Raw genomic sequence first — 22596 nt, 5'->3', positions numbered from 1 at the left:
TTTCTTGCTTCTTTGGCAAATATGTGACTTCAGACACATTCTAACTGAAATGGTTGAAAACTCCATGCTCAATCGTATATTTTTCAAACTATGTGTGCAACATCAGACATAGTGTGGAGGAAGACAGTAGGTACACCGTAGGCTATTGCTATTTGGCCAGTCAGCATACTACAAAGGTTTCCTGCCAACAATTCTTAACCTGTGCCATAATCCCGGATTATCACCCCATTGGTTACAGCCAGTGACAGATCCATTAGTTTCCCAAATTGTTAAGCCAGCACTGTACCTGACCTTGAGTACACAGATAGGAACTAACTGAAAACCAAAAATCATACATAACTGTGATAGACCCAACTGGGACAGGGACTTTTGGAGGGAACTGCAGCTAGCCTCTTGCCTACTGTCCATGACCCTGGCATCTGAGGGGACTCTATTCTTTGGGAGGTGTGTGTCTGGGGGCCCCTTTGGAGTAGTTTACTTCGGATTCATGTCCATGTCTCCCCAAAACACACAGACTGCCCGATGTGCCCAAACCAGCATTGACTGCGTCAACCCCTTCTTACTATACTCAGAGACTCAGAGCAGATGTTAATATAATCATCTCAAAACAATAAGATGCTCAGGACTCTTGCTCTAATCTGTTTATTAAGGTGTTCTGTTTTTACTGTCTTTCTACCATTGTGTGCATTCCTATTGTTAATTGAGTTAATTGAGTCACCTATTGTTACTGTCTGTCTGCTAGTCCTCCTGGAGATGTGATTAGTATTATGTCCACTCCACCTTGTCACCAAACCATATGTGGGATATTTGTCCTAATGTTTATATATATTTTTTTATTGTTCATGTAGGGACTGCCCTATTCCTGAAGTATATAAAAACTTGTGTTCCTGTTCAATAAAGTAGCTCCAGCTTTTGCACCTAAGCTACTGTCGTGTAGTCTTGGGTGGGATTCCCAGCTATATTATCTTGTTCCTGTGTCCCAGCGGCGAGGAAGTAGTTATCTGCTGGAATCACCCAATCGGGGTGACAGGTGGTACATCACAATAACAGCCCTCAACAATTTACTGGCAAGCAGATACACATATAATTAAGTGCTGTAGTATGTATTTGTTTAATAGGAGGCCATTATGCTACTTCAAGAGGCATGCATTGCAACCAAGTACAGTATATATGCAATTGTAGATAATAGAGTATCCAATTACATAGGAGTTGTCTGTCATCGACTCAAAAATTTCTTCGGGTATCATTCACTTGCACCAAACTATGTGCAGGTTCACAAAGTACAAATGCAAGTCTCATATATACACATGTAATATTACAACATGACTAGCGTAGAAGCGATGTGCTAGTTAAGACCATAGCTACTGAACCATCCATTACACAACTCTCTCTCTCTTTCACTCAATATCCCCCCTCCTCCCAACTCTCAATATACCAATAGAGGAGACCAAAACACTGTTTGAGTAAATGGCCATTACGGCCTTTCATTAACAATTCAACTTCAATAACACAAAAACATTCCTTAAAACAGAAACATACTGGAGATGTTGTTGGTCTTAGAAGGCACTAAACAATACCGATATCCCCCTGTGGAACCTTGACCATGATATTAATACTAAACCTCCAGCCGCAACGCACCGTCTTGGACACAAAACACACCATCCGCAGTGCAGAACCTCCATCTTACAGTTACACCTTGATTAACCGGAAAGTACCCGGGCTGTCACTCCAGCACTGGATCGTTTGACCCTCCATCACTCCCAAAGGTGCCGATCACCAATCAGGTAAACCTACATGTTTTACAACCTTCCCACATTTACTTAACCCTTTACTGTCTTTCCTACCCCACTTCGCATGTCTGCCCTCCGCTATTTTTTATTTTTTTTGTTGCTACGGGCACCTCTGTATCTATACATTTATCCCATGCATTTGGTTTTGATCTGTCTCTTTAAAAGCAGCATATTTAACACTTTCCAATGTTATTTTAAGCACAACTACAAGACAAGCAACTGAAATACTTCCATATTACAAGGTGCATGAATAATTATGCTTATGTTTCTTATCACTGCACAAAGTCAACAGTTCACACTTGGCAACTGACTTGGCCAAGACGTTAACATCTGTAGTTAAAAGCTACATGATTATTTCAAGTGGATGTAAAAGAAAACTGTGCTAAGTTATACATTCACATGTATCAGAAACAATTTTGCAATGGCAACTGTATGTTCAGATGACACAATAGGGCTAATTTATATAAGGAACGAAAGGGAACCATAGCAACAATTCAAGTGGCCACATGGGATGACACAAAGGAATGGAAGATTGTTAAAAAAATAAATATATAAATAAAATGAATTAATTAGGGGGGTGAATAGACCCTTGCTCTTTATTTTGCAGCAGCACCTGTATAAGGTGGCAATTTCACAGCAACAGCCACCCATTGAATTGCAGTCATCCACTCAAGAGAAAGGATTTCTGATTAACTTTTGGCTTCTAAATTGGTGACAGTGTTACACTTGTAATGATGACCCCAAAAAGATTAAATTAACTTGGTTAATTACCTTACCTTTTCATAGGCTTTCCACCATGTTTCCAGTCCCAGTGCCACACCAACAAACTCAAGCTCCAGTCTAGGAATCTTTTTATTGTTTATTTCGGTTCTCAAAAAAAAAAATGCAGGGAGGATGGCTGGGGGTGCAGGATACCAAAACGTGAAAACTTGAAGGACAGCTTCCTGAAAAATACCAGTATTATTCGTAGACACTTTAGTAGCAGCCTAAAAAAATACTGATGAAGAGGGAGACAGCAAGATATCTGGTGTCTAATGAGAGTGTCTAATGAGAGCAATCACAGTCTTTCAATAGCATCTCATGGCATCTGATTGAGGTCCTACTCACAATGTTCAGGGGCAGCTTCTGTCCATCTCCCATGCAACACACTTCGGTGAAGGTTTCCCTTTCCAGCACAGCTTCAAGTGGTAATTTTCCTCAAGTTCTCAGCACTTGGCACCTGCTGAGGCCTACTAGTAATTTCTCTGGAACACACTTGCCTTTTCCAAGTAGGGGAAGCCTCAGGGGAGTGAAAAACTCTGATCAGCTCCTCCCAAATATTTACTTCTCCCCAGCCATGCCTTCTGGGTCAGCCTGCCAGAGACTGACTAAGATCCAATAAACTTTCATAACCCCAGTAATTGATCCACCTGCTCTTTTTGCTGAAATATTCTTCCAGCAGCAGACAGGAGCAATCAACCACCAGGTTTAGAGACCTGAAAACCTGAGAAGACAAAAAGATAAATTGCAGCTCAGCTGACTATAGCAAAGTCATATTACTAAATTTAGCCAGCCAAGGGCAAGGGCACTGCATTTTTACTAGGTTTTGCAATAACCGCTGTAGCCCTCTTTTGGGAGGGGGTTATAAAAAATAGCCTCAAAACAGGATATTGTACTAGACCTGTAGGTAAATGAGCTAACCAGAAGCTTTGCTAAGTGGAAGAGTGGGATTAATAATAAAGTTGGCAGCACCTTCGCCCAGGACAGGGCCTCTCTTTTTTCCCTTCCATGACAGAGGGGATTGTCTTGCTGGGAATTTGACAAGTTATAGAAATAATACAAGCTTTATAAAAGAAGAGCTTAATAGCAATGCATACATCCAATGTTCTAACAGTTATTATTAACAAAGGGCTTGATAGGGCCCATATTCCTGGGTATGGATATTTATTACAAGAGATATATCCAGATGAATGTTGTAAAGTCCAGTTGCAGGTGCCCCTGAGGATGATGCAGCACCTGTCTCTGTATCAGAGACCGGAAGACATGATCTGCGGTGTTGAGGAGATTCTCCAACTTATAAGTCTAGATATGGGGAGGAAGACTGCTAAAAAAAATCCGTCAAACGGTTTGATTGGTACCACATCCTCTATTAATGACACTGAAATAAACCAATTCCCTACCAAAGAAAAATTATTAGGGTTTTCAAGGTACCACACCATGTATTAAAATAACCTTCCAAGTATTTATTGTACAAAATCATTTAAAATTTTAAAACTTACAACACAGAGATATTATTAAAAACAACACAGTCTAGTCATGTGCAGGCCATTAACATTTACATCCCCTAATAATCATGGGGAAAAAAAGGCTTTTCTAAGCAGTCATCTCCGACGCATTTCACAGGATAAGCCTGCTTCTTCAGGGAGAGCTGCCATTTGTTTTTGTATAATTGCAAAAAGAGGTCATCGTAAATAATGAACAGCAACAAGAATAAATATATTCCATCATTTAACTGTATACAATACATTTGTTACCTGTTGCAGAAATTCATACAGTTTACAAACAATTCTGAGATAAAAAGATCAACACACACCATACAAATTGAGGGACCCGGGTTATTCAAATAAATAATGAAGTCCAGAATTATGAGGCATTTAGGGGCAGATCAATATCTTATAAATAATAATCATCAAATAGCAAAATAGATATTGTCGGCTTTTCTCATAATCTTAAATGTTAACCCCACTTGTTAAAACAATTAGAAGGAAAAGATAAAGAAAGTAAGTAAAGAAGCAGCAATTTGTCTTGAAACTGCATGTACATATTTTTCTGTGCGAATAGGAGCAGGCTTTTTTTCTCTCCAGGTTGAATGTTATTTACTCATTAAAGTAGAATTAAGAGGTTATGAAAACAAAAAACATCCATACCCACCTCTATGATTCAGCTTTCGTGTGATGCTGCAGCTGTCTATGACTAAGACGTTATCGATCACATTACTGCTGATCGCTCATCTCTCAGTCTGCCTGGAACAGAGAGCTGTGACTGTCAGTCACTGCTCTCCACTCTGCTCCTCCAGAACTCACTGGAGTGCAGGGCTGGGGAGGGGGCGGGTGCAGCTGAGTCTGGCTCTCAGCCACATGCTGAAAGGTGCAGCCAGCTGTCAATCAGGCAGGGGTATCTTGACAATATTATCGGGATCTATTCAGAGCCTGGAGCACCTCTGTCTCATCAACTGATAGCAAGCATTAGCCCACTATCAGCTGAGTCTGTTCACAGGAGAACAAAAGCAAGTCTACTCCTTTGATCCACAAGAGAAATATGGCCAAAAAAGCTTTGGCCATTGTTCTCTTTTATTAGTAGAATGGTTTGGGAAAATACTGATTTGTGGCCATTAGATGGGGCTGGTGATCATAATAAATAAGTAAATAATTTCTCCTAATCATCAGCTCCATCTAATAGCCATAATGCTGTATTTTCCTGATTCACTCTGTTCTGTATAAATGGGTAACATTTGACCTAAACAGAACATAGCCTAGTAAAAAAAACAGCCCTTTAGTATTAAGTTTGAAAATTCAGGAGCATAATGTCTACATGTTTGATTGCTGTGCCAAGGTTGTTGGATGAAGTCTGACATCTGACGAACCTGGTTTCCTGAGGCCATTTTGGTTATTACATATGTAAGCGTGCATATGGGGCATTTCACACAGAAATCAGCTTCCATCTGCAGTGTTTCAAATACAGGTAAGAAATGAAAAAGTTTTAAAGTGTAACTAATTTTTATGCTATAGAGCACCAGGGACATAAACTAGCTTACCTGTAATGAAGTTTGTTCCATGTCTGGGTAGCTGCTGCATGGTGTAAAAGTCTTCTCCACCATCCCTCTAAATTATCCTACAAGTGTTCTGTGATTGGAGGAGGTGGATCCTGTCATTCATCTGTTCATCCTCCATTCACAAAATGTTTTGTGTTCTTGGAAAGAAAAATACTATACTAAGTTCTATGAACGGAGGAGGTGGACGCAAGGCGATGGATATCGGTGAAACTCTTTTACTAGCTGATGTTAACTGCAGTAGTGCTGAATGATCAGTGTTGTGGAGAGAGCCCAGTGGCGGGGGAAGAAGAATTCTACACTATGCAGCAGCCAGCTGGACATGGGGCACACTTCATTAGAGGTAATATATATATATTTGTATAGCAAAAAAAAAAAAATAACTGAATCTAAGCTGCAGCCCTTTGACCGAACTTGTACAGAAAATAATCAGCGCACATGCCTTCCTGGCGATTGCAGTTTCTCTGCTGGGAGCTCACTCACTAGCATGGTGACTGAGCTATCACTGACAGCTCCTGATCTTTAGTAATGATCAAGGGCCAGCAGGATGGACTTCCAATCATGTGACAGCCAATCAAAATGGTCACATGATCAGGGAGTCCGTCCCACCCACCCTGCTTTAAGAACCAATTAAAAGGAAGGGGTTAACTGTACTTTCAGATATTTTTGGGTGTACAATGCTTAAAATAACCAGAATTATTAAGTGGATCATCACAAATGCTTCTACTTTGCCAAGTAAACTTTTGCTTTAAAAGAAATGTAATAACCTGAATAATTTTCCTTAAAGTGCATCTAAACCCAACGTAAGAAACGTAAACGTAATATATTACTGCTTACCAGATGTGATGGCTGCATTTGTTTTCTTTTTAAGGCTTTCTTTTTTACCAGGAACATGAGGGGGGGGGGGGAGGGTTCTTAAATTGGTGCACACAAAATCTGGTGCACTTGTGCATGGTAGCCAATAAGCTTCTAATTTCAGCTTGTTCAGTTAAAGCGGAGTTCCACCTAAAAAAAAAAAAAAGAAAAAAAGTCAGCAGCTACAAAAACTGTAGCTGCTGAGTTTTAAAATACAGTCACTTACCTGTCCCTTGGTCCAGCGGTGTCCTCACCACCGCTGCTTTCACCGGCCGTCTTCTCTCCCTGGTGCCGGTATATTCAGTGTGGCAGCTTGCGACTTCACAGCCGGGTGCCCACCGCGCATGCGTGAGAAGCGGTGCGCTTTGTGAATGGCCTTGTAGTCTTCTGGGACCTGTCATATGTCCCAGAAGACCACTAGGAGGGGGGGAGGACAACTTCCGCTTCCGATCGCCTAGGCGATTGTAGCGAAAGTGGAAGTTGGTACCTGTCAAATTCGGGTACCCACTCTCCAAAGGTGCCACTCCTTAATGGGGAGCGGAGGACAAAGCGTGGAGCTCCACTTTAAGCTTTGACAATGAAACCTAGAATCTGATCAGATTCTGTGTGCACCAGTTTTAGTAAATCTCTCCCCATATTTTCTGTCCTAGGGTGGCAACACTCACTCACTGTTCTGCAGGGCTGTTTGTCAGTGGGAACTCGGGGGAATGCAGTTCCGGCATGCTGGGGTGCGCTGGGGGATCTATTGATGCTTGCTGTTAGGGGATCTATGGTTGCTGGATGGGATAACTTTTTGAGTGGGGGGGTCTATTGTTGTTGGTGGAGGATGTGTTGTTGCTGGGGGGGTCTTATGTTTCTGGGGGGATCATTTGTTGCTGGGAAATAACTACTGGTCTATTATTTCTGGCTGCTAGAGGATTTAGTGATCTGTTGTTGCTGCCGGGGGTCTATTGTTGCTGGGGGACCTTTTGTTTGCTGGGGAATCTACTGTTGCCAGTGGGATCTACTGCTGCTGAGGGATTTATTGTTGCTGGTGGATCTATTGTTGTTGGCTGCAAGGGATCTATTTCATTGCTTTCTTGTTATCATTAACAAATTCCAACTTACTTAGCACAACAATATGATACTTGGTTTTGTATTCTCTAAAAGGCACAGTACTGGGAGGTGGGTAGGAGGTGTAACCAAGGGATGGTGGTCGGAGGTGGGAAAGGGGCAGAGACAAGGGTGACTTAGAAGGGGGGCAGTTCCTGCACCTATTCTCTGAGAAAAAAGCCCTGCTGTTCTGTATCTATGGGCAATGTTGTCATCCTAGTGGAGAAAAAAACAAACAGAGGGCACACCGACCTAGTGCATTACCTTAAAAAATATATTTAATAAATGATAAAAGTAGGTATTGTACTCACAAAATGACAATACAGTCAAAGGCACATCATGAAAGAACAACTCTGTCCAATCCGCACTACGTGTCTGTCAGCAATGGGGACTGTGAACTTCCAACAGGCTAACGCGTTTCGAGGACTTGCCTCTTCCTCAAAGCCACTCCTTTTGTGAGTACAATACCTACTTTTATCATTTATTAAATACATTTTTTAAGGTAATGCACTAGGCCGGTGTGCCCTCTGTTTGTTTTTTTCTCCATTCAGTACATTTGGACTTCTCTGGTCTTTTGAGGGCAGCGTGGGTGCACATTCCAGGACATTTCTTGATGTGGTCCTAATCTATACTGAGTCCATCCCTAAACGCAGGAGTATTTGGGTTTGCTGTTTATTTACTGTTGTCATCCTAGTACATGACTACAGAACATGCCTTCTTTTCGACATAACATTAAGGGCTGGTTGACACTAAAGAAACGCAGTCCAGACGCGTTCTGGATGCCTTTCCGCATGCACATTTTTGACACATTCCAGTGCGGTTTTGATGCGTTCCAGTGCATTTTTATGCATTCCAGTTCCTTTTTACCCCTCTCTTTTTCTTCAATTTAAATAGGGACACGTGCATTCCAGTGCGTTTTTGGTGCATTTTGGTGCATTTTGGTGTGTTCCAGTGCGTTTTTTTATGCGTTTTAACGCGTTCCGGTGCAGTTCTGTGCAGAAAAAAACCTACTTGTTTTTTGCAACCGGAATGCACTGGAACTGCAAGCACTGATGTGAATTATGACATTGACAACCATATAACCTGCTTTCTGTGCGTTTCGGAAGCAGAAAAAAAGCAACTGAAATGCATGTAGTGTGAACTGGCCTTAAGGGCTAGTTCACACTAGATGCAGTCCAGTGTGTTTTTTTTTCTGCATCAAAAATGCATGCACAGTGTTTTCCATGTATTCCAATGGCCCTGGTTCACACTAGTGCAGTCAGTTCCAGTCAGTTTCCAGTGCAGAAAAAAAAAGTAGAACGTGCTGCATTTTTCTGCCCAGAACTATACTGGAACATAGCAAACTGCATCAAAACTGCACTGGAACTGCGTGTGGTGTGAACTGTAAGCAAAAATGTATCCGGAATGCATCCAGAGTGCATTTTTGTGGTGTGAACTGGCCCTAAGGAAGGTGTTTTGTTCTTCAAGGGTAACTGGGAAATTTGAACACGAGAATATCACCAGCACACCACAGATCTCCAGAGCGGGTCCAAAGCTTTTATTCAGAGATCACATCATTAAAAGAGAAGCAACGTTTCAGAGTCTTGCAGGATCCCTTCATGCAAGGTCATGATCTCATATGCCTGATGAAGGGGTCCTGCGAGACTCCGAAACGTTGCTTCTGTTTTAGGGATGTGATGGCTGAATGAAAGCTGTGGACCCACTCTGATCACCCTCGGTTCCAGCCAATCTTTGCTGCAGCGCCCCTTAACACATAGGTGTCAAAATGCAGCCCTCCAGCTGTAGAGGAACTACAATTCCCATCATGCCTCTGGCTTTTGGAGTCATGCTTGTAACTGTCAGCCTTGCAATGCCATATGGGATTTGTAGTTCTTCAACACCTGGAGGGCCACAGTGTGACACCCCCTGCTTTAACATCTACAGCCACCTTGCAGGAACATGTGCATTAGGAATAGTATGTTTAACCCCTTGACGCCGAGTGCACGCAAATATGCGGCCTCCCGGCATCTGGGCCTTGACACTGCATGCAAATACATATGTGCTGAGAGCGCGCGCCCTGCGCATTCCCAGCACATGTGTACATGACTCACGGAAAGGTCCCGATCTCCCCTTTTGATCGGGACCTTTTCCGATCATGTGACCACCGTGACGGCAAATCACGGCGGTCACATGACCCTAAAACCCTGCCCGCCTCTCGGCTTCTGAAACTCTTAAAGGGCCAGGAGGTGCTGGCGAGAAGAGGTTAAATCCCTCAGGGGTAGCTGGGCACAAACTAGAGCTGATTAGAATGCATCACAGACAGGGAGCACAGGAAAGTATCAGTTCACAAGATTTCTGGCAGGATCAACAGATATTTTTGGTAGAAATGACTTAAAACTCATATATATATATATATATATATATATATATATATCAGACCAAAAGAGCTGTTTTCTACATATACTTTAGGTAACCTTTCTTCCTTTCACAGTGACTGCTTCATCCTGCTTTATTTCTCATGTGAAGTCAGATCTAAATGTATCCAGCTTTGTGACATTACACCTTGGGCAAGGTAATTTCATCCCACCCCAAAACCACTCTTCTTCAATATTGTCCACCCCTCCAAACATACACCCTTCCTTCGTGTCACACCCCTCTTTCAGGATTTTGTTTTTCTTGAAAAGAAATAACAAGAAGAGGAAAAAAATAAACTTTTGGGTCTGCAAAACTGAAAAGTAATCTGGGGGCTGGAATCCAGTCCAAACCTCTTGGTCTCTGCCCCTTCTCTCTTCTTACACACTCCCGCCCCTTGGTCTTAAAGAGAATGTACTCATCCTGAATATTCACATGTTATAAAACTCTCTCCTTTGCTGAGCTGGGCTCAGCTGACTGCTGTAAGGCTGCAAGGTGCCACTAGCAGCTGACCAGACATCCAGCTGTTCCTGGAGGATCACATCTGTCTGTTGGCATCAGAAGCACAAGCAACCTGATGCCACTCTGATTGCTGGGATTGCAACGGTAAGCTCTAGTTTTATTTACTTGGAATATTACCTAGCATTAGTTCAAGGTTTAACCAGATAATGGTTGGGAGCAATAAAGAAGTGTGCTAACCACTAGTAACCAATTCCATGTTACTGTAGCTAACAAGGTTGCTGCGGGTTATTGCTTTTTGCCTTATTAAATAAGTGATAAAGCTAATGAGTCTTACTGCGTGCGAGAAACACATAGCACATTTTTCCATCACCAAGTGAAGGGCACGACATAATAAAAAAAGAACGACTTATTTAAATATGCTTCAGGGGCAAGCTATAAAAAGAGTAGAAAATGGTTACATAATTGGAACTGTAGTTACTGTTTTGTCTGGAAACTTGTGTGTTTGATATTATCTTGAGACCACATAGTAGTCTAGATGAATCACCAGGCTGAATGCAGAACAGGTGCATGGATTTTTATTATACTTTTTTTTGTTCTGCCAGTTACCTGTATACAGGAGGGAGGGGGTCAGTAGAGGAGTTTCAGATTCCATCTGTTCTAAATTTAAAGTGGATATTGCACTTTGTTGTAACCTATAGCAACCAGTCTGCAATCATCTTTCTTTGATCTCATTGTACTGAGTTGATGACACTTCACAGCTGATTGGTAAACTGATGACAAGTGACATCTGATTGATAAACTAATGACAGATGACACCTGACTGATCAACCGATGACAGCAACACCTGATTGGTAAACTGATGACAGATGACACCTGATTGATATATTGATGACAGTTGACAGTTGATTGGTGAATTCATGACAGGTGACACCTGGTTGATAAACCGATGACAGCAACACCTGATTGGTAAACTGATGATAGATGACACCTGATTGATATATTGATGACAGTTGACACTTGATTGGTGAATTCATGACAGGTGACACCTGGTTGATGAACTGATGCCAGCAACACCTGACTGGTAAACTGATGACAGATGACACTTGATTGATAAATTGAACACAGTTGACACCTGATTGGGGAACTCATGACAGGTGACACCTGGTTGATAAACCGATGACAGCAACACCTGACTGGTAAACTGATGACAGATGACACTTGATTGATAAATTGAACACAGTTGACACCTGATTGGGGAACTCATGACAGGTGACACCTGGTTGATAAACCAATGGCTGCAACACCTGACTGGTAGACTGATGACAGATGATGCTTTATTCATAAATTGAACACAGTTGACACCTGATTGGTGAACTCATGACAGGTGACACCTGGTTGATAAACCGATGACAGCAACACCTGACTGGTAAACTGATGACAGATGACATCTGCTTGATACATTGATGACAGTTGACACCTGATTGGTGAACTGCTGACAGATGCCACCTGACTGATAAACTGATGAGTTATGACATCTGATTGGTTACTAATTGTTGGGACTAACTTTGTGCTGCTCTCTGCATTGACATAAGAAAGGGAAAAAGTTTTTATTGTACCTAGTTACCTGTGTTAATCAGGAATAAAGTCTTTTGAAGTGCTAAGACTTATGAAAGCCAGGTGTTTTTGCCACTGAATTAGGAAAAAATGGGGCAGCATCAGTTCAATCTATGTAAAGCTGGACACTCATGTTATAATCTGATTGTACAATCAGTAAATCTCCAGCAATGTGAGAACTCACTTAAACAATCCACTACATTTTTGGATTCAACCAAGTAGGTTCTACTGGAGGTTGAATGATCACGTTCAATTATGTGTGGTCAGCTTAACAAATCTTTCAAGGAGGTTAACCTGATACTTGCAGGATGTGTGTGCTATTAGGAGCAGGTATCCTGTCCATTTGCAACAGCAGGGCTGTCCATTTGCAACAGATCAAATACAACAAAATAAGTCGTTTAATTAATAAGTAAGTTGTTTAATAAGTTGTAGTGCATCAACCCATCAAAACCAATCAGCCATAATCCTCAATTGTTCCTACTGCTGTTGAAAAGTGTAATATGGTCGCTAAGGGATACTGCACAGATTTTAGATTTTTCTTTGTATTGCCTTTACAATGGTAATCTACACAAAGCTGCTATATACGTCATATGATGATGCTGACTCATTGGGGTTTAGAGTCCATGAACGGATAGGCAGAGCCAGATCTCATCAATGGGGTTGATTTACAAAAACTGGAGAGTGCAAAATCTGGTGCAGCTGTGCATGGTAGCCAAACAGTTTCTAACTTTAGCTTGTTCAATTAAGTTTTGATAACAAAACCTGGAAGCTGATTGGTTTCTATGAAGAGCTGCACTAGATTTTGCACTCTCTAGTTTTAGTAACACAACCCCATTCATGAGATCTGGCTCTGCCTATCTCTTCATAGACTCTTACTACTTTTACTACAGCATGGAATACTTAGCCTATAATATCTTTAACCACGTGCCCTCCAGAGGATTTACTTCCCTTCCTGACCAGGCCATTTTTTGCGATATGGCGATGCATTACTATAACTGGCAATTGAGCAGTCATGCAACACTGTACATAAATTAAGTTTATGTCTTTTTCCCCCCACAAATAGAGATTTCTTTTCGTGGTATTTGATCAGCTGTGAGTTTTTTTATTTTTTGCACTATAAACAAAAAAAGACTGACGATTTTGAAAAATCCTATATTTTTTACTTTTTGCTATAAAACATATCCAGTAAAAAAATGTAAAAATTCTAATTTATTCATAAATTTAGGCCAAAATATATTCTGCTACATGTCTTTGCTACAAAAACAATAAGTGTATGTTAATTGGTTAAAGTGAAAGTTATAGCATCTACAAATGATGGTATATATACTGGAATTTTTATTTATATTTTTTTTTATACTAGCAGTAGTGGCGATCAGCAACTTATAGAGGGACTGCGGAACTGTGGTGGGCATTCTGACACTGGGTGGGCACTGACTAACTACACAGTGACACTAATAGAGTGCTCAGTGCTAATAAAAAGCACTGGTGCTGTACTAATGACACTGGGCAGGAAGGGGTTAACATCTGGGGCAATCAAAGGGTTAACTGTGTGCTGTGTATGTTTTACATAGTGTGCTGTTTTACCTTGGAGGCATGCTGCTTTGTATCTCTCTGCTGTGCAGAGAGATACAAAGCAGCATGTCCATGCTGACAGCTGAGAGACCTTCTTTGCTGATGATCACCGAGTGCCAACCAGAAATCGCCGTCTTGGACCTGGTGATTGACATCTCCAGCCATGGGTAGGGCAGCGCCCCCTACCTGGAAATGCAAATCACATATGTATACGTGATTTTGCGCAGCCGTGCCGCCCTGTAGCATTATTCCTGCTATAGGGTAGATGGCTAGTGGTTAACAAACAGAAACAGTAAAAAAAATGGCCAAAGCAGGTGGACCCACCTGGGAGATCTTGCTATTGTGTGCTGAATTAGGAGAATATGAGGGCCACTATTAATGTTACCAGATTTGTGAAGCTGGAGAATGCAAGAAATCAAATACACTATATGTATAAATGTACCGTGAGAATAATATAAATGTACATATAATTGTAAAGTGATCGGAGGACTATGTATTGGGACATAGAAGTATTACAAGCTGTGTATTTTTGTAGAGTTGGATGATATTTGCTGTGTGCGGTACTATAGGACTGCATGATGGTGGCTTTAAAAAAGACATATGAGAGGGTCAGAGGTCATCTGAAGTCCAATAATTGTTCCATTTCAAGTGCCTGTGCTCAATCATTGCAGTCAGAAGGTGGGAGACGGTGTGTCTATTCTGGCAGTTGACAGAGCAGCAACTGTCAGACTTCAGGTGACCTCTGGCCATCTACCTTTGCATAAAGATACAGATAATAAGAACTATGTACTCTTTAATTGTAGGCTTATTAAATCTATTTATAGTATACAGTATATCTAATCACTACTGTCATGATATCTTACCAAAACATCCATCATGGACTTTCAGTCAAATGGGCCATTCATGTTGCTGGTCCTTACCTTCTCTCTTTTGATTTCCCTCTGCTTCTAAAGGTTCTTCCTATGCTGAGTCCTCCTAATAGCATGTCCAATAATCTGTATTAGAAAGTAAGTAGATACGTCAGTTTTAAAAGGATAATTTCACCTTTTGTTAAGAAAAAAAAATGCATATTTTCTGCAGGTAAAAAAAAATGTGCATTTAGTATTTTTTTACACTGTAAGGCACCCGCGATAAGCAGATCATGGGTGCAATGCCAGTCTCCTGCAGACAGTCAGTCAGCTGTCTGACCATACTTCATATGGGCAGGCAGTTATTGAATTGCAGGAAGAATCAGTAAACTATGAAATTGCTCACAGCCTTCGCAGTTCAGAACTACAAACTGTCATCTGTGGTGGCCAACAGTTAATGTAGTTCATTCATTCATTCACAGAACTCTGTGAATGAATGATGTGGCTATGTGGGCAGAGCCCTGCTGTTTTTAAATTGTGACAGCGGGTTCAGAGGGGAAGATCTTCCATTCGCTATCACGAGGGGGGATTGGAGGCAGGAGCTAGAAAATGTTACATGTTCAACCCAAAAAATGGGTAGAACATGTAACATGTTCCAAAAGTGAATTTAACCTTTAAATATGACATAGTTACATGGTTAGTCTGGCTGAAAAAAAGACAAAAGTCCATCCAGTTCAACCATAAAAAAAAATTATAAACCTACACCCACAGTGTATCCAGAGGAAGGCAAAAAACCCAGCCAAGCATGATGCAATTTGCTCCTGCGGGGGAAAAATTCCTTCTTGTTCCCCCAAGAGGCAATCGGTTATTCCTTGGATCAACTTTACCTATAAATGTTAGTAACCAGTTATATTCTGTGTTTCCAAGAAAGCATCCAGGCCTTTTTTAAAGCAATCCACTGAGCTGGCCAGAACCAACTCTTGAGGGAGTCTATTCCACATTTTCACAGCTCTCACTGTGAAGAAACCTTTCCGGGTTTGGAGATTAAATTTCTTTTCCTCCAGACGTAAAGAGTTCCCCCTTGTCCTCTGCAATGACCTCAACATGAATAGATCTACACCGAGTTCTCTATATGAACTGATGTATTTATACATGTTGATCATATCCCCCCTTAATCTCCTCTTCTCAAGAGAATAAATTCAGTTCCTCTAATCTTTCCTCATAGCTGTGCTGCTCCATGCCTCTTATTAGTTCGGTTGCCTTTTTCTGTACTTTCTCAAGTTCCCAATGTTCTTTTTGTGAATTGGTGCCAAAAATTGAACTCCATACTCCAGCTGAGGTCTTAATAATGATTTGTACAGGAGTAAAATGATATCTCTCACTGGAGTCTATACCTCTTTTAATACAAGAGAGGATTTTGCTCGCTTTATAAACCACAGCTTGGCATTGCATGCCATTATTAAGCTTGTGATCTACCAGAACTCCCAGATCCTTCTCTACCATTGATTCCCCCAGTTGTACCCCCCCTAGTATGTACGATGCATGCTTTGTCCTTATAGTTCATATCTGGAGATGGGAAGCATGTTTGTTGAGATAGGTGAGAAGTACTTGACTTGTGTGTATTCTTGTTCAGGGATACCTTCACAACCTTAATTCAGGCTTACTTATTAGAAACCAGTGTTGTAGGCACTCTTTGGATTCCGTCACTCCTCTGCTCAAAAAATGTTGGTGTGGGCCACCGATTAATGTACCCGTCAAGAACAAGTACATGAATAACAAGTACATATCAGGAACAAGTACCTTTAAAAGGGGGCAGCACTAGACTCAGTGTCCATTTTATGGACACACCATACTCAGTGCATGTTCTTCCATTTGCTAGTTGGGACACTGCCTTGAGGGGCAGGTGACAGAGTCCTAGCAACAGACTGATTGTGCCAGGTCAACCAGGAGATTCCCCAGCCAACAGCTGAAAATAAGCAATGGGGTGACATCGTTTTCCAAATTTGGTGATTACCATGCTTGGGTAATGGCATAAGCCAGAATCCCTGCCCTACATTTATTTTTAGCTGGGGAACTCCTAGCTAGCAGCTGAATGGGGCTAAAGATGAGTCATCGACTGCTATGATGCTGTTGGTTGCTGGCTTCATAGCAGCCAGGGAACCCGGTGCGCTACTCTGTCAAAATCTTGACAACTTCCCAGCACAAAATGTCCCATATTGAGCACTGGTGTCTCTCTGTATGCCAACTCAGAGTTGGTCTTACCTACCCCTAGTTTGCTTATCTGCGAACTGACCTTAATTCTTTTACAATTTATTGCAGACATTTCATACATTCTAAAAGTAATGCAAAAACCTGAATATATTGCACAAATGGGTAAAGTGAACAAACTCTCTCAATGCATTCTTGCAGGAATTTTTGCATGTGGAAATACTGTTAGAAAAGTGGCACAATTGCTTTATTGAATTCTTCCCAAGTTTCTAACCTTACATACCATATATTTTTACCAGTTTGTTTTAAAAATGGTGCTGCAATTTTATCCCAGTGCATCGCATTTGCTGTTTTGTATTAGTATGGTATGAGGGGAGTATAGGTTAGATAACGTGCATCTAAAGGACACATTTCTTTTATTAACTTTGGATAGAATGAGAAAGGGCTAGAACACCTGTCACATTGTTTTTTCTTTCTATCTCCCCACTAGGAAAATTCACCTTTGTGTCCTTGTGAGCAGGACTCAAAGTAAGATAAAAGCCAAAGTTTTGCATTTTCACTGAAAGTTAAAGAGAGGGTAAAATGTCTAGTGGGAATTCTTGTTTCAGTGACAACTAAGCGGAGATTTTCCTTATTTCGTAGAGATTTCCTCCTACTTCTGGTTGCATTTGTGGGACAAGAGATGAATGTTATTCTCTCCAATGGGACACAGACAGCAAAAAAGAAAACCTGACTTAACATTCTCTACTTCATCCAAAATGGAGAAAAACTTTGCTTTAGATATTCTGTAAAGAGTATGTATGGTCAAAACTCTTTTTTTAGTTTGGGATGGAATGGGGAACCTCTGTCAAGTTTTTATTGCTGTGTTCCCACTGGGGAGATTTTCCTTCTCTATTTGCTCTGCTGACCATTGTTGTTACAAGAGAAGAGGGGAAATCTCCCAATGGGTATACCTATCTATAATTGGAATATGCCTCATTTTGCAAAGATTATTTCTCATTTCCTGTTGTGTCTCCAAGACAGGGAGCAAAGGGAAATCTTCCAAATGGGAGATTTCAAACAGGGATTTTAACCCCTCTCTACTGTCCAAAACAAAAAAAAATGATTTTGACCATATATACACTTTACGGAAAACAGTTTCTCTACATAGTGTAAAAGAATATAATTCTGACTCCTTCGCTTTTGCTTGTTGTGAGCTATAGGGCCTGAATGCCTAGCTATTATTTGCCAATAGTCAGACTGCAGAAGATCCCTTCATCAACTGACATACATAATTATTAATCAGTACAAGTTGGGAGGTTTACCCACTGAGTCAGAATAATACAGTGCTGGGGTCTTCTCTGCTGCATGAATAATCTGACAGATTCTAACCCAATAAAAGCCCTGCAAAATGGCACCAGTTTCCTCATATAAAGTTCAGATATATAGTCACACAATATTTTTCAGACTTCTGTAGTGGGCTATTGGTGCCTTCAAGCTACATCATCTGTGTATGGTGAAACTGCTTCGTAGTGACTTTCTGATAAATGCAAATATTGCTGTGACCATTTGGATGAGTTCAAGATTTTGCCCTCCATCTCCACGTTGAATTCCTACTGTAGAACCTTTAGCCATAGTCGATGGCCTGTCAGATGCTCCTAAGCTATGGCTTACCTTTCTTTCAAATCTTGCAAGACTTGCATTTTTAAATACATTGTTAAACATCAGTGTTCCTCAGGCCTTATCAGGGCCTGACCAAGATTCTATGACAGGTGATAGTAAACCATACCAAACAAAAAACAATTGCACTCAAAACATGGGTTAAATATTTGATCCTTTGAGAAAAAAGCTTTCCAGAGCCTGGCAATTTTTTTGTTCATTGCAATCAGAATCTTTGTTGATGGATACAGCAGCCCCTTTATATGTATGAATGCTCTTTTTGAATTTATAGTTCATCCATTGAATTTTATAAATGTATTTTTATTTAAATAGGAGCAAGTCAAAGATATGCACCCCAGCATTATATTCTTTTAATATTGTGAGTTTTACCATGGTCTTTGAAGTATGGGCCTGCTTAATATAAACAGGAGAAAGTCTGATCTGCCCAATACATTTTTAAATGACAAGGCGCTTTAGAAAATGTAGGCGAACTCCAAATCTATAGAAATAATATTTTTACTTGCTTTCTGAGCTGCATTTATTAGTCCTACTTGTGTTGGTATATATTGTGTGGTATAAACCAATTTCCCTATGGCACATGATTTCTTCCTACTTTGAAGTACACTTTTGTTTTTAGATATTACCCCCGATGGCACCAAAATGACAAACTACCCAATTATACCATATAGTGGCAGCAGAACTACATCATAGTTTGTAGTGCTTTCTGTATATTTTAAGTAATGTAGTTCACTGCTATGTGACTTTTGTGGGGGGGTTTTTGGCTTAGAATGCTCCAAATGCTTCTCCCCATTATGATGTATCAATGTATTTCTAATGTCAAAACTTTGTTTCTAATTTTGGATAACGTAAAAAATGGTTGGTTTGTTGGGTCATTTGTATCCCTTTGGAGAGATTCTCTTTTGCTTTCTGCAATGCAGACACAACATGAAGCGAGAATAAATCTCTTCAAAGTGAGGCAAGTCCTCCCCTAGATCATTCCTGCAGGAATCAGAGTCCCATCTTGAAGATTTGCCCTCTTTCTGTTCTGGTGGCACCTCCAACTTTTTGGATTTCCCCTCTCTTTCTATCCCAGTGACAGTACTGTATTTAACAGGGCAAATAGAGAATTGAATCTCCCTAATGGGGACACAAAGTATTATAAAGCTTCCCTACTCTATGAAAAGGTGCCTTTAGATATACATAAAGTACAAAGCTGATTTTATACAACAATAACCCCTTTAAGTGGATCTTAAAGCTAGGCGATGGAGGCAATGTCCCAATCACTGTGATTGTTTCTCAGAGAAATCGCATGGTTAGAAGTCTGTGTCATTACCCATAAATGGAAGAAAAATATATTTGAAATATATTTTTAAAATATTCTTTCCAAATATATTGACATATATTTGAAATACTACAATTTTGGCCATATTCAGTATATTTCAATATATATATATATATATATATATATATATATATATATATATATATATATATATTGTATGTTGAAATGTGCTTTTATTGCAAAATATATGAAAAATATTTTTAAAAATACATTTCAAATATACTGTATGTCTTTAAAAAGACAAATCTAAATGTTTGGAATGTATTTACAAATATATGTAAAAATATATGTTAAAATTACTTTTTTATATGTTAACAAAAATCTGAAGAATATATGTAAAAAATATATACTGTATTTGTAATAATATTTTTCATATATTTTGTAATATATAAAATAACACATTTCAACATGCAGTGTGTAAATATATATATATATATTGAAATATATTGAATATGGCCAAAATTGTAGTATTTCAAATATATGTCAATATATTTGTGAAGAATATTTTTAAAATATATATCAAATAAATTTTTCTTCCATGTGAGTAGCTCTCAATAACAAACAGAGACCGGTCAGTTTGCAGGGAGTGCACAGTGAGCTCGCTTTCAGCACACAACCTCAGACACCCATGGATACATATGAGCAGTGGCTGGGGGGGTTAAGGCCCACCTGCCCTGCTGCTACATTTATACTTTATGATGGTGAGAAAATGCTAATATGGCTTTGTTACTTTTATTTGTTTACATTAATATGGACAGCAACTGTTCTGACAACTCAGACAGAGAAAGGGGAACTAGAGTTATAATGAGTTCAGTTGATCCTTGTAAAGCAGCTTATGCCACCTTTTACCCTAATCTGAATACAGTGCCTATTTTGTGTTTCTCATGCTGACTGCTTGCATTGTGATTTCTTACAGTGCAAATGTTAAAGCATTAACACTTTCAAGGGCTGAAAATAAAAGTGTCATTTTATAGTCTGAAACTAATTAGCAAGAGTTTAAATACAGAAGAAAGAAAAAGAAAGGATGAAGAAAAGAAGAAAGAAAAGCCTAATGTGTGGGCAGACTCAATGGAAATGTGATGTGATAATATAAAAGGTTGGGTTGTTTGTCCCAGTGTCCTGCTCCTATTCTGGTTGCCACGTGCTCTGGAAGGAGTCTAGGGCCGCTTTGGCAAGGACATTGGAGGAGGTGTTCACCAGGAGTCTGGCAGTGACAGGGAGGCTGTGAAGTTATACAGAGGAAACTGTGTATTCAAACCGGGGAAATATCCCTAGCTCAGCATGTAATGTACAGTAAAAAAGGAAAAAAAGCATAAATGTTCTTCATAGTGGAACAAAAGTGAATGTTGTATTCTGCGTCAGTGTCACAATTAACTAGGGCTGGATAAGGAACTTTAATCATAATTAGTAGAATGTTGTATATATTGGACAGCTTTTAGCTTGTATAGCCTGTAGGTACCTTGGTGCAAAAAAAAGGCTGCTGTTTCCTTTGTGGTGTGTCAGAGCTATAGGAAATATGTAGTAAAGGCTGGGCAGGGAATTAAAAAAACGAATGCATTCTTTCCTATGTGATGTTCTTTTTCAGAAGGACCAGGATTTTTATACAAAGTCTCGAGGTTAACACAATCCAAGTGAACATTTTATTGTGAATACAGATGATGACACGTGATGAAAAGAAACACAACTCAATAACTTGTGGAGCTCATGATGTTTCCATTCTTTGCATCTGTTGTTTTTCAGAACATTTAGGATGATTGAATGTGTGTAATTGGCTGGACCTTTAGGGGGCACTTTGTTGGTCAGGTTAAGCATTAAGGTAAAATGAAAGATTACTACAAGTGCCAGCAGTTAAAGCAAACCGTGCTTTGCCCATGCAGGGGAAAACAATATGTTTGTTTTAAAGCCCACTCCTCCTATGTACCTTTGCAATACTACCTACTGAGCCATCGCTGATCCATTCAGTCGCTGGGAGTAATGGCAATAGCTGTTATTTTTGTGTACAGAGGAGCATGTGAGAAGGTTGGTCAAGGGTGTTTCCCCAGGATATAGCTGGATCATAAAAACACATTGTTCAGCAGGACTGAGCGATTGCCATCTTGTCAAGTGCAAAGTATAGTTGTGAAAGTCTTCCCAGTGCTGTGACATATATTTTTGGTCCAGTAAGATGAGAACAGCATTTGACAATGCAATACTTTTGGGTGTGAGTTTGAGAAATTAAACCATATATGCAAGGTGGATAGGCAGTGGTCAGGTGTAGAGCATTATACACATACACTAAACATATATAAGTCAATCATAAACGGAAATTTACTAATTTTTTTTATTGGTCGAGTAACCTTATTAGATGAAGGAACTGATGGTTAGTTTTGGTTCCTATTAGTCTGTCTCCAAGGATAAAAACAACTTCCGCCCCTCTCACAAACTGGTTTGGTGTGCCTTTAAGCCAGCAAAATATTTGTGTGGTTAGCAGTTTAGACTTCCTGCAGGGTCTACTATTAACGGATTGTACCCAGCCCACCAGGACTCTCATGACAGTGATGTTCCCTTTGCAGGATGCTCCTAACGGGCAGCCATGCTCCTGGAATCACCTTCCTTCTGACACTTCAGGCCTATAGAACTCTAGCCTAGAAGTAGTCCAGTTTGATGGGGGTTGCCAAAGGGACTGCTCCTACTCCTATCTCCTACTACTGATTATTTGGATCATCATACTAAAGCTTGGGTGAAGTATCTACATATTTCCGAGCTGTCTCTCTCGGTTGATTCCGTTATCAAAGGGCCTAAAATTTCTTGTATGAACACGCTGTTATCTATTGGTGGAGTCCTTCTATATAATAATTGAGTGCTCTCTACTTGCGTCCTTTCAATTCCATGGATGTCCCCCTTTTGGAATGAATATTGGTTTGTTACAGCTAACTGAATTTTGTGAACTGAAGCTAACAGAATTTTGTGATTTTATGAGATCTAATTTTATTTATG

General features: G+C 40.1%; 1 protein-coding gene across 1 annotated transcript in view; it reads left to right on the top strand.

Moving 5' to 3' along the window:
- The first annotated feature begins 10359 nt into the window (after positions 1–10359).
- The window catches only part of COL8A2 (collagen type VIII alpha 2 chain), a 280497-nt gene continuing 268260 nt past the window's right edge, over positions 10360–22596 (top strand). The window contains exon 1 of the mRNA XM_089689649.1: positions 10360–10542. The gene's annotated coding sequence lies outside the window, so the exon portion shown is untranslated. The remainder of the gene's footprint in view (positions 10543–22596) is intronic.

This window comes from Staurois parvus, unplaced genomic scaffold (assembly GCF_062004578.1).
Source record: "Staurois parvus isolate SC_StPar_1 unplaced genomic scaffold, SC_StPar_1.0 ptg000488l, whole genome shotgun sequence".
Classification (NCBI taxonomy): Eukaryota; Metazoa; Chordata; class Amphibia; order Anura; family Ranidae; genus Staurois; species Staurois parvus.
This window is presented reverse-complemented; position numbering and strand designations above follow the sequence as displayed.